Source organism: Mus musculus, chromosome 19 (assembly GCF_000001635.26).
Source record: "Mus musculus strain C57BL/6J chromosome 19, GRCm38.p6 C57BL/6J".
NCBI lineage: Eukaryota > Metazoa > Chordata > Mammalia > Rodentia > Muridae > Mus > Mus musculus.
In genome coordinates, this window is record NC_000085.6 from 15269480 (window position 1) to 15283972 (window position 14493).

Consider the following 14493-nt stretch of genomic DNA (forward strand, 5'->3'; position numbering starts at 1 on the left):
GGTCAGTTTTGTGGCCTCTAGTATCTGCTAGGCTATCAATATTGAATCCTTACCTGGACTCCTCTCAGATATTCTCTTGCTGCTCTGTATCATGGAGATTCTACAGCTTTGATTATGCAGGACTAGCCCCTTCTCTGTGCTCCAGCAGTTCATAGATGGAGTAGATGTTAGAGTGGACCAACTTAAACCACTGATGTGGGTCTGGGTGGCAGCAGAGGCAGTCACCCTTCCAGCTGTCCTGTGCCAGCACCACCAGGACCAGCTGTCTAGATTTGCTTTGCCTTGCTTTGCCCAGGGCTCTCAAATACTCTTACTCTCAGGGGCAGGCCAGCTTTCCCGAAGCACCCCATCCTTAACCCCAGGCTAGCTCATCCAAGTGCTACAGCTGGCAGGGGTTGGGCCATCTCTCCCACTCTCACACCCTCACCACCACGGCCAGCTCTACTGCGTTGCCTAGGGGAGGTGAGGACCACTCTGCCAGGTGCTTTAGCTGGTAAGGGGTGGGGCCAGCTCTGCTCAACCCTTGAACATCAACAGTGTCCCAGGCAGTAGACCAGACAAAGGAAGACCATATGGCCGTTGGTGGTAACATGGGTCACAGACATGGACACAGACCCTTGCTGCTCCAGAGCCATGGATCCAAACACGGCTCTTGGTGATAGCACAAGCCTAGACTTCACCATGGCATCTGGTGGCAGCACAGGCTACTCACATCAGGCTGTTCCTCAACACCCTCGAGTCTCCAGTTCTGCCTCTCTTCATAATGCACACACGGCTCTGCTTCTCTTTCTCTCCCATCTCTACAACATATTTGTACATCATAGTGGTGCCCATGAACCACAAGGCCTTGTGGCAGTGAGCAGACCTCTGAGTGTCTTCTGCCTGCCTGCACTGCATGGCATTTTCTATGTCCCCAATTTGTAACTTTATCCTCGGGTATGCCTATGATGAACTGAATTTTTTTTAAGGGTCTAACAAAGGTCTTTCAGTTTTTCTTCATGCTTTCTTGTTTCTCTTTCTGTCCTTTCTGACAATAACATTTCAACTACCTGTCTTTGGGTTCTACTATATTCCTCTGCTTGATCTAATCTGCTACTGAGGATGCCAACTAATTTTTTATTTTTTATTTTTTAACCATTTAAGGTCTTCATTTCCTCTATGATTTCTGTCCAGTTCTCTTTGAGATCCTGTACTTCCTTCCTTTATTCATCGGACTATCAATATTTTCATTTTTCTTGTATTTCTGTGTTGAGAACTGTTCAACTTTGAGGTGAGCCTCCTGCTCATGGGACTCTTATTGATATGTGATAAATTCACCTTCATTTGAATTTGATGATTGCCTCTGACAATTCAAATCTGTACCTTGCTTCTCCCAGTTCAAACTCACATTCCTGTGTAATATTCCCAATGAACTGAACAGGACAGATGTATGCCCATCATGGAAACTCTGATTCCCAAAAGATGCTTGCTGATTAGTGGTAACAGCCGAGGGTCAGGCAGGACTGATTGTTTAGGTTTATATAACATATTGAGTAATTATTTTATTTCTGATGGCTTTTCAGTTGGTTTTCTTGGTTTGTTCATTTGTTTTCAGATTGGCAATCCTGTGTTCACATAATTCACATAGTAATCCATTTCTCTTTTCCAACACAAAATACTAAACACAATTTGATGAAAGTTTATGTGTATGAGTATTTTTGTTTACATCTATGTCTGTGTACCACATGTGTGCTAGAAGAGGGCATCAGATTCCCAGTAATTGAATGTACAGATGGTTGTGGACGTCCACAAGGGTGCTGAGTACTGAACCCATCTTCAGAAGTAGCCATTGCTCTTAACTTCTGGGCCATCTCTCCAACCCATCAAATCTGTTTTTTATAGTTTCAAGTTATTAGAATAAAACTTCCACAATTCATATTAAAGCATAGTATTTGTACCACCTTTACAGTTTAAAAAATAAATATCTTTGGAGTTTCATTATAAAATATGATGTCTATTAGTTTAAGATAATCGTCCTAACAAAGAGGAAATCTTTTCTTGTTTTTTAAGATTTTATTAGAAGTAGCCAATTTTTACTGAAGGATATTATTTTAAGAGAGCTTTCACGTTATTTTTATTTTAATCTGTTACTGTGTTGAGTTTAATGATTGGACTGAGTTCTCTAGTCACTATATTGGTACACTAAATTTCAGAATTTTGATGAATGTTAGACAATTGGCATTTTTTGCTTATCATCTGATTTGAGTTACAAGCCTTGTTAGTTGTACATATTGAGCTAAGAATCAGGCCATTATTTTCTGAATGAAAGTATTAAGACGTTTTTGTTTTTATGGATAAGGGAGCTAATTTAGTTCATAAAGTTCTATGAATTGTAATATTTTTGAGTCATTTATCATGAACTTTCCCCAGCCCTTTGGTGTCTGTATCTTTTATCTTCCTCTTGTTGAGATCATTTGATTCACTTTCTTCCTGTAAATTTCTTCCTTCTACCAAAATTGCTGTTGTAAATAAAAGATTCATTGATTATCTTCTTACACGCATTTCTCACACGTGATTCTGTTGTATCATTGCTATAATATACCTTTGTTTTCTCACATTTTCCCTTGAGTAAACCTTCAAGGCAGTTGAACACATTTATTAATTTTTCAATTATTTATTAACCTTATATTTCCTAAACATTAACTTCTACGTTCACTTTTACTAACTCATTATGCTTTTCAATTTTTATTTTGGTTTTTATGTGCTTTCCCCCTGCTTCTTGCATTTGAATGTTTTATTCTTCCTTGATATACATAAAGGGATTCCAGACTATAGATTTCTCTCTGACTTCAGCATAGGTTGACGTACAGCTATTCCTTTTAAAACTAAGTACAGTGAAAATTCTGGTGAGAGCTTTGTCCAAGAATGATTCTGGAGAGTAATCTTTATTTTGATGTGGTTTGTTGTTGTTCTGATGTTCGTTCTTTTCAGATTAGAATTTCACAGGTAGATATGTAGTAAATGCATATGTAGGCTTAACCATTAACCTGGGGGTTCTGAAGAAAGCCAAGGAAGCTATGGACATGTTTTTGCTGTCTGAAGTGCAGCAAAACAAGCTTAAGGACCTTTGTACATTGAGAAAGTACTACCAGTAAACCAATCCCCAGCTTTCAGAACCAAGCACCATAGAAAGTCTATATTTCCCATACTCAGATGGAAGTTCAGAATGCAGGAAGGTTTGTCAAAAGAATGTATAGAAAGATGCAGGCAAGGAATCACAAGGGTCTGAAAAGAAAGACAGAGAGACATGGGAGATTTCTAAGATATATTGGAAGCTAGGTTATCTGGATTGGCACTTGATTGACTATGGCTGTGAAGAAGGGGAGTGGATAAGAAACTGACACACGCAATTCTGTACTTGGCAGCAAGGTCTCACTGACAAAGCGACGGGGGATGAAGAAAGTGAGAAAAGAGACACTTGAGACAGTGAAGTTTACATTCACCAAATCTCTAGTTGAGACATGAAGTAGACAGCAAAAATCACAGGCTTGAATAAAGAAAGAAGAGTCAAGGCAAGTGATGAAGACCATGGGCCAGCACTGCATAGCTTACTACCCTTACTAGATGAGAGCAATTATTCAGAGATGCAGAAAGAATAGTATCCAATAGAAACCTGGATTCTTGGAAATATTATTTTCTTCTACTCTCCTTCTCTTTGTAAAAAAAAAAAGCAAATATTTAAAAGCATACATACAATATCATATTCTTCACCAAGGTGGAGGCAATTTTAGCCATACCTTTCTTTATCTTAGCAGTTCAGTCTTAGAGGTTTTTTTTTTCCCTGTAATAAAACATGATAAACAAAAACAATTTAGAGCAGAAAGGGTTTATTTTTTTTTCTTATCACTCCCAGGTCTTAGTTCATCATCAACGGAAATTGTGGCAGGGACTGGGAGATAGGAAATAAAGCAAAAGCCATGGAGAAATGCTGCTTTCTGGCTTGCTTAGCCTGCTTCTTATACACCCCAGAAACACTGGCCAGAGGTAGTGCTGCCCACAAGTGTCTGAGCCCTCCCACATCAACCACTAGCTAATAAAATGTTTCTAGGCTTGCCTACAGGCCAATGAAGGCACTTTTCAGTTGTGGCTCCTTAATCTCAGATTTGTTTAGGTTTGTGTGAAGTTATAACAAACAACTAATATAATTCATATATTATAATAGCCCTTCAAAATCAGCTGGTCTCTTTCTGTTCCACATCTTTCAGAGTGTGTAATATACCCTACAGAGCAGAAGCAAGAAGTCACTCAGCCCTTTTCTTAGATGAGCATTTCATTATAATGAGTTTGGTGTTAAGTAATGCCGAGCTAGCCTATGGAAGTAAATCCTTACATTTCAGTAGTAAGGCTGGTATTCTAGCAGGATGACGTGGTCCTGTCCACGTCACATGAGTTTTGGAAAGCACCAACTCTCTTCCTGTGTGGCCAGACTACTGAGGACCCAACTTTGTAATTGGACCACACAGCTCCGTCATTCTACAGTCATGACACAGAAGGAAGAAGTGGATTTAGCCACCCTCTGGCTTGACCAAAGACTGAATTCAAATGTTTTGGCTGAAAGGCATCAATGGGCTTGTGTTTTCAGCTTCTCAGTTTCCACAAAATCTCCAAGAATGCTTCTTCTCTGCCCTACAGAGGTCATTCTGAAACCAAAAAACCCTGATCCTAGCACCATTGTCTTTTATTTCAATTTCTGCATTTCCCTTGCTCCTTTCTTTGCCCCTTCCCTTTCTCTCTGTTTTCTTCTCTCTAAACTAATTAGAAAACCAAATATTGTCAGTAGGGTAAATTACTCAACCACATTACGAAACAAATTGTCAGTGTGTTAAAAAGCTGAACAGATATGGTGGTGCAGACACAATCCCAGCTACTTTGGAGAGTGAAGAAGGAGAGCCCCTTGGAGGGCTAGCCTAGGCTCTCTACTAATATGGTGCTTTGAAAACTGAATTAACAAAACATTTTAGCATATACTTACTACAAAACCAGGAGCTTGTTCTCCTAGGTATCTACCCAAGAGAATTTATTTTTAAAGTGCCCATTAAAGGATATTTGCGTGAGAGTTCAAAATCCTTTAGTCATGATAACACAAAACTGAGATTGGCCCAAAAGCCCACTGGGCAGAGAACTAGGCACAGCCCAGGCTATACAAACAGAAATCTACACAGCAGTGCAAAGAGCTGCGGCGGGCACACAGAGATGGATTTCAGAAATAGCATGCTCCGTTAAAGCACAGGACACACCTAACTCTGTACTCTATGGCTATTATTGCATGGAATTACAGATAAACTGATACCATAGAGACTAGAGGCAGATCCTTGACAGTCTGATGCTCAGTAGTGGAGCAAAGATGACTGGAAAGAGCTAAAGAGCACATGGGAATTGGGGGAATGTAATTAGTTACCTGTGCTGAGCTAAAGGACCACAAACCCAGTGGCTTAAAGCAAGCACGGTCTTTTATATACCTTAAGTCTAGAATCCCCCAGTCAACCTTTTAGGGCTAAAATCAAGTATTACAATGCCCTTTTGGAGGCTTCAGAGACTCTTGCCTTTCCCAGTGTCTAGAACTGACCTCCTCATATATCTCGGCTCTTAGGCCCTTCTCTATGTACAAAACTAGTGAGTAAAAGTTCTTTCTAGCTGTTTTTCTCCTATTTCTCTCTCATGGTTCTTGTCTATGCTAGCAAATCTCTGTATCTCTCCCTCTTAGCAGGATGCATGTAACTACATTTGACACAAAGCATTCCTGGAAAAAAATTCCTAAACAAATTGAGTGGCTCATAGACTAGAAATTAAAATTTTTTCTTCATATATCAATCAAGTTGACAGTATCAACTCTAACCCCAAACTCTCCTCCTAGCTTGCAAAAGGAGGTTTCAGAATTGTTGACATCACTTGGCTCCACAGCACCACAACTTATTCTTCTTTATAAGAACTATTCTCTGGTCAATACTTAAGTGGAAGTGCTGGGAATGGCAGTCTTCAAATACCAGCTGTCCCAAGGGTAGGGCAACAAGCCTATTGTCAAAATCTAAAGCAAGTGAGAACCAAGAAGGAGGTTGAAGACTGAGGGTCATTGAAGAGGAGACATCTTTCTAGAGAGATGGTTCAGAGCGTGTACTTCTCATAAAAAGGAACCACTTTGGCATAAACACACAGGAATAATTAATAAGAAAAAATTAAGAGTAAAGAAAAATCTATTTTTTTCAGCTTATCCACAATTATCTCCATTTGTCACGATCTATATGATGTCACGGCTGACTTAGAGGAAGGGATATTTACAAAGACCCAACACTGAAATTCTTATATTTTATCCAGTCTGTTCTTATCCACAGCCCATTCATAAGAGGTAATATTTTAGTTATATGAGCAAGGATATCAAATCTTTAATATTTAGTTCTATGAACAAAGATATCAGAAAAACCAAACAATCATAATATGTACTTTTCTTGATTTCCACTAACAAACTTTTATACTATTGATCATTTTCTGGCATCCACTTCATGAAACTAGATGATCTAAATTTGACTATCATGGATCTGCCTTCTTTTACTATCAGGCTGACTATTCTGCCCTCTGCAGAGAAATCATGATTTATACCATATAATGTTTCAATGGCCATATTCAGATGTGTGAACTATTCAACTTTATTCTGATTCCAAAGGACAGTTACGAGGTCTTTTAGAAACTAAATTTGTGAGTACACAACATCAGAGTAGAATGATCAAATATTCTATAATTGTTGTTTTATGTCTGAGCACAAATCTGAAAAGCTACTCTGGCTTTGGTGTGTGATAGGGTCTTCCCAGCCTGGAGCAGGAGCATAACCAGCCCCTCCCATGCTTAGACAGTTGGAAGACAGCAGACACCACATAAACTGTCAGAGAAGACAATGAATCAGGCAGATCTTCAGGAGCTCATAGATTTCTTCATTCTGAAGGGAAGTCAAACTCACAGAAACAAGCAGGAGGGATAAGCCATCTTTCACTTGCACTTCAGACAGCTCCAGGATTTATTCAAATACATAGTAGGGAACTTTGTGACAAAATTTATCATCAGGCAAAATGAGTTATGCATACTCTTTGCCTTGCTTTGAGAGGTTATACCTTCTAACTAAAATGTACACACATTCAGTCATAACATACCTTTATGAAAAATGTAGATGGCCATTTTAAATGTTTATGATGTGAAGGTTACAAAGGTTATAGAAATACATCTTAGTTATTATCAACATGCTCTGGAGATTTGAAATATGTACTGTTAAATAATTTATAATGTATCAGGCACACTTTACAGTGTAGATGCATCAGGAAACATCTGACCCAAGAAGCCATGTTCTCACTGAACCTTTATGTGGAGCTCCTCAGCACCATGCAGAACAACAGAATTGAGCTTAGTTGTGTATCCTCAGTGGACAGATGGACCAAGGAAGGAAAATAACCCTACCTGCTGCTCTTATGAGAATTCATACCCAGTCTGGCATCTGTAATAGGACTGTTGGGCATTCTGAGAAGACATTTGTGCTCAAATCATGGATTGGCTATAGGCTACATATTATAAAAACCAATTAAACTTTGAGATCATTTTACCTATAGGAGCAATGATTCCTTCCACACACAGTTGGGAAGCAAATATTGTTATGCTAAATAACCTCTGTATCTTTAAGTTACCCCCCAGATTATTTATACCTCTTAATAAAATGTAAAGGCATATAGGTAATTGCTATACTGTATTGTTCAGGGACTAAGAAGAAGAAGAAGAAGAAGAAAAAAGAAGTCTGTGAGTATTTGGTACAGAAGCAATTGTTTTTCTAAGTAATTTCCATTTATGGTTTATGACTCTGGAGACATAAAACCCAGGGCTGCCTGTATGTAAATAAGCATGTAAATGGGGAGATCTCAATTCTGAATAGTGTCTCCGCTTCACAGGCTAGAGATTTAGAATGTCTCAAATGTCAGCATGCCAACATTGCTCTAGATACATTCAACTCTTTCTACTCTCTCTGCATCCATATCAAAGCATATTACAGAAATCGCTGTGCTGTCACACAGGCACCTTTTGCCTTTCCCGACTGAAGCTTCTAATTCTTGATCATATCTGTCTCAGCTTTGAATGCCTCCAGTTTGCAGCACACATCCCTCGTGCATAGTAAGTGCTCAATAAATGTTGGCTGAAATAAGGAGTCTCTGGGAAGCAAGGTAAATAAAATGTTGGTGATGAAATATGCATGAACAAGAAAGGCTATGCTTTGAAGGACTTAGGTAAAATAAGGAATCTGGGGAGTTTCTGTGATTCAATTGGGGCTGTAGCTATGACAGCCTTATACACACAGAATCAAATCACAGAAGCAAATGGCAGCAGCAGCCTAGCAGGAAAGACCAATCACTCCTCTCCTAAATCAGAACAAATAAGTTTGGAGAAATATGATAATTGTTAATAATATGAAATTGACAAGAGGTTGGGGAACCACTTTGATATCTGATTACTATTTAGTTGATGTTTAAGTTCATATTAAAGTGAGAGAGCAGATGTTAGCCAAAGCAGATGTGCGAATACAGTAAAGACTAACAGGATTCAGTTGCTTGCTTGTGGTATACTTTGCTTAATGATAAAACTTTGAAATTTAATCCAAAAGAAAGGAGGTGTATTTGGCTCATTTACTTTATTTTTGTTTTATTTCTCCCAAGTAGTTCACCAAAACTTAGAGATTAGGCAATTGCTAAAAAAAATCTTTCCATATCTGTGTAGCTCAGCAGTCTAAATTTTTCTTTTACAGGAGTCAACAAAATGATCAAAGAAGAGATTTCGTATTCACAACAAAGACTGGCACCAAAATAAGGTAGATCAAAACCATAAAATTGTCAAAAACCTGAAGTTCAGAAGTCAAAGGGACAGAGAAGCATGTGAGATCATAGAACAATGGGTGTGTGTGTGTGTGTGTGTGTGTGTGTGTGTGTGTGTAGGAGAAGGAGGAGGAGGAGGAGGAGAAATAAGAGGAGGAGGAAGAGGAGGAGGAAGAGGAGGAAGAAGAGGAGGAGGAAGAGGAGGAGGAAGAGAAGGAGAATCTCTCTCTTTTTTTTATTTCTGCCTTCAAGATTTTATGTTATTCAACTAGTGTGTGGCTAATGGATGGGGAAAAATAGTGGGTCAGGAAAAGATGAAATCTTTCATAAACTACTGATAATGACTCAAAGCTAAGTCCTTAGCCACTCTCTATATCCACCTCCAAGTGAAGGGGCTGCTTGCAAATCTTTTAGGGCATCATTTCCAGTCAAACATGTGTCACTTCACAACAAAATACTGGTCCAGCTGAGGAAAAAAAAGCATGAGGAGAAATTATACAGTGTGCTTAATATAGTTAGCAGCAATGGGCTGTATTCTTTAAAATTGCCAAGAGTGGAGGTTTTAAGTTATGATTTACACTTAGTGTAAAAAAACTTCAAGCATATGAAATGCTGTGGGGTTTAACTAGACACATTTAGACATTCCAAGTTACATAAATGATACAAAACAGAATCTTGAATATCATAATCATACTTTTTTTTAATCAATGAAAATGAATGAATTATTCTTTAAAGGGGGAAGGAAAGAGAAGGAAAAAGAAGTGTACTTACAAGCAAATGCTTCTTAGGTGCTTTTGTAAGGTCCTTGAGCTGAAATTTGAAAGCATGGCCCCCATAATTTCATATATTTGAAAGCTTAGTGAGTAGCACTAGGAGGTATGGCCTTGTTGGAGTAGGTGTGATTTTATTGGAGAAAGTCTGTCACTTGTGGCAGGCTTTGGGGTTTCAAATGTTGAAGCCAGGCTCACTGTTCCTCTCTTCTTGATGCCTGTGGATCCAGGCGTAGAACTCTCATTTCCTCTCCAGCACCAAGTCTTCCTAGATACTGCCATGCTTCCTATCATACTGATGATGGACTAAACCTCTGAACTGGTAAGCAAGGCCCGATTAAATGCTTTCCTTTATAAGAGTTGCTGTGGTCAAGTATCTTTTCACAGCAATAGAACACTGACTAAGATAACTCCTGAATGGTTACCTAGACTAAACTGACTATAAATTCATAGAATTCAAATAAGATGTGGTTCAACATCTTTTTAGTTCATTACAACTAATGGTATAGTTCTTTTATGTAAGGGACATTGAGAAATTAGAGTACTCATCTCATCTCTCAATTGGCTTGAAACTTCTGGTTATAGCATATGGGACCTGCCAGTGATAATTCAGCTCTCTCTAAAAATTTGGGCCGTATTGGGTTTTGTTGTCTTTCATCTCAAATTACTTTTTATTTGCCCTTGTGATTTATTCTTGACACAGTGATTAAATAGTCAGTTAGGACAAACCGGCCAATTAGTTAGTTTTTATCTATTTGGGAGTTGACCAAATCCTCCTGTAACTGATTTCTAATCAACTGTACATAATTTTAATCATTTTATGTAACAGTATATTAAGCTTTTATTTTAGTCTAACTTAAGTCAGATTTTCCAAATGTTCCATTTGCATTGGAGAAGAATACATACTCAGCCAGTTTGGGGTTTTAATGATAAAATTGATAATATTAAATGATATTTTTTTGCTAATATATAAGTTGAGGTTTCTACCTAAACTTATATTGTTTGGCACACACACACACACACACATACACATACAAAACGTAGCCAAATTTGAACATTCATGACTTTGATATTATATGAATGTGGTCTGTAATCTAGCTGCTGAGGAAGAACTGGGCAGGCAGTACTGTACAGACAGTACTGAGCAGGCAGTACTGTGCAGACAGTACTGGGCAGACAGTACTGAGCAGGTAGTACTGGGCAGGAAGTCACCCAACCTTGTGTGAGGATATTTAGGCCCAGATTTTTAGCTCAGTAGAAATTCAGAGTTCTGTCAAGAAGAAATGCAATGAGCCATAAGCAAAAATCACACATTTTCATTCTCTTGGAAACAAACGTGATATAAAACTATCCATCTACAAACATTCTTTAAACTCCAGTGTCGAATTTTGCCCTTGAAATATAATTATATTATGTGGACATGATCATAACTTTTTAGTTAGAGTTTAACATTGATTTTCTTGAGTATAAGTTTTTGTTTTCAGAGTCAGGGTTGCTTACCTAACCATAAAAACAAACTGCCTAATACTTCATACAGCTGAACTAAGAATGAGACCTACCTGTGCACACCATTCAGTGGGAAAAAAATAATTAAACAAGCCTCAGAAACTCTAGTAGTAGACTTGGCTTCCAGCATCTCCTGACTTCTGTGCCTCTGAGTAGTATGACACTGTTCTTTGCCTTCCATTTGACTTTGGTAAACTTGGAAAATACTCTCTGGTAGGTCATGGAAAGTGATAAGCTCTCTCTGCCTGTTAGAAGCTTTTCAAGATAGATTCCTAGACAATATCTTTTCACTTCCTTTGCTATGGTTTATAGACTTCAATCTCAGTTTTCCCTTTAGGAACATATTTAGTTTCATACACATATAAATACATACATGTATATTTTCAAAGAAAGGAAATGAACAGAAGGAAGAAGAAATTCGATCCAAATATTTTCCTGTGGTGTGTGAGTGTGTGTGTGTGTGTGTGTGTGTGTGTGTGTGTGATTCATCTTGCAAGACCAATGGGCCTCTCTTTCCACTGATGGCCGACTAGAAGTACTACTCAGCTATTTAAAAGAATGAATTTATGAAATTCCTAGGCAAATGGATGGACCTGGAGGGCATCATCCTGAGCGAGGTAACCCAATCACAAAAGAACTCACATGGTATGTACTCACTGATAAGTGGATATTAGCCCAGAAACTTAGAATACCCAAGATATAAGATACAATTTGCAAAACACATGAAACTCAAGAAGAACGAAGACCAAAGTGTGGACACTTTGTCCCTTCTTAGAATTGGGAACAAAACACCCATGGAAGAAGTTACAGAGACAAAGTTTGGAGCTGAGACGAAAGGAGAGACCATCTAGAGACTGCCATATCTGGGGATCCATCCCATAATCAGTCTCCAAACGCTGACACCATTGCATACACTAGCAAGATTTTGCTGAAAGGATCCTGATATAGCTGTCTCTTGAGAGACTATGCCGGGGCCTAGCAATCACATAAGTGGATGCTCACAGTCAGCTATTGGATGGAACACAGGGCCCCCAATGGAGGAGCTAGAGAAAGTAACCAAGGAGCTAAAGGGATCTGCAACCCTATAGGTGGAACAACAATATGAACTAACCAGTACCCCCAGAGCTCGTGTCTCTAGCTGCATATGAATCAGAAGATGGCCTAGTTGGCCATCAGTGGAAAGAGAGACCCATTGGTTGTGCAAACTTTATATGCCCTAGTACAGGGGAACCCCAGGGCCAAGAAGTGGGAGTGGGTGGATAGGGGATTGGGGGGAGGGTATGGGGGACTTTTGGGATAGCACTGGAAATGTAAATGAAGAAAATACCTAATTAAAAAAAAGAAGATATGTGCATGTGTTAAGTGAGTAAGGTCTTTGGTTATTAGATAAATGCAAATCATACCACTATCAAACAGCACAAGTAAAATACAGAAGCAATAACTTATATTTACAAGTGCTTATTACTCAAAGCACTTGTAAAATGTGGCATAAGTTTAACTTTCATGTACTGCAGGTGGGAATTTCACATGAAGTGCCTACTGTGAAAACTGTTAGACATCTCACAAGTTAACTTTTAGAAGAGTGTGATAGAGCATGCACCTTCTGGGTGTTTCCCCAAGATAAATGAAAGGGTATGTCCATACCAAGGCCTGTACATAAATATTTAATGTGGGATTCACAGTAGTGAAAATTGAAATAATCCAGATATCCGTTAATCATGGATGCATAAACAACGAATCACATATGCTGACAGTAGGATAAACATTGTTCAGTACCACAAAGAAAAAATGCTAACATGGGCGTTGGTATGACATTTTTAGAAGCATTTCTTTTGCTAAGTCAAAGAAACTGTAATAAAAGCTACACATTGTGGGATACCATTTATAAGGCATTCCAGGATTGGTGCTCAAAAACATAATAGCCTAAGTATAGCCTCTTGGCATACTGGTACTTTGAGGTAAGAAACAAAGTTTTGGGCTTTCTCATATAGTGTTATCTCTTTTATCCGCTCCTCAAGGCAGATTTCAGAAACCACATTTCTCTCTTTCAAAGCAAGCATAAAATCCAGAAAGATGGCTTTCTACCTCCCTTGAAGATCTTTCTTCTAGGAGCTAGAAAGAAGGCTCAGTGGCTAAGAGGACCCAGGTAAGTTCCCTGCGCACGTGTGGCAGCTCATAACCATCTGTAACTCCAAGGAATCCAACACATGGAAAAAACAACTTCATTCTACAAGGACCATATGTGGATATAACAGTAATGGACACCACCCTGAGAGGTCAGCAGAAATTTAGATAATACCTTTAAGATGGCCCCTTCATTCTCTTACCATTTGATCAATAGGCTGTGGCACATTTTTACATAGCTGTCCATTCTTTATGAAATCTAAGCATGAATCAATTTCTCTGAATTTTTGCCTCTTTTTTCTGAATATTCCTATGTTGCCTGTAGTAGCTTCTATAGCCAGGAGCTAGGTATGGATACAAATCTGACTTTCCAGCAGGTTGAAGCAATTTATACCTTGATATTGATGATGATTATATAAGTAAACATCGAACAGTATTTTTCATGGAAATCTGACAAATTAGGTTAGGTATACATTTCATTCAAGATTTCATTTTATTTTATGCATTTAAGTATCTTGTATGCCTCTATGTCTGTGTATCACATATATGCAATGTCATTGGAAGTCAAAAGAGGGTATTGGATCCTCCAGTAACTAGAGTTATAGATGGTTGTGAGCCACCATGAGGGTACTGGAAACTGAACGTGGGGCCTATAGAAAAATAGGCAGTACTCTTACCCACTGAGCCATCTCCTTGGCCACTACATGATATTCAATGATATATGTATACATCATACAGTGCAATTGGTATGCAAGCTGGGTAAATTGAACAGAATATCTGGGCTAAGAAATGATCCTTATTGGTGAAACAAATGATTAAAGAGTTTTCAACATGAAGGCACAATGCTCTTGTCTCTGCCTTCAGTCCAGGACACACGTGGCTAGACATGCAGTGGGTGTGAGGTCTAAAGAATTGGTCTTTCCCTGCTGTATTTGAAAGGCTGAGAACATATTCAGATGAGTAAAGGGGAGTTTGAGGCACCTAAGGTTTCAGACATAGCTGTTTAGAAGAATTGTTGCTAAGATCAGCTGTTAAACACCAAGTAGTCAGGGGTCCACTGAACATTTCAGCTTGGCTATAAGGGATAAAAACCTTTATCAAATATAACGGTAAGATACTGGGAAAGGTAGAAGGAACACTATTCATTTCTAAGGCCATGAGTTTTATGAAAATATATAATGTGCTATTAGTATATTCTCTTCTTCTCATAACCTAAT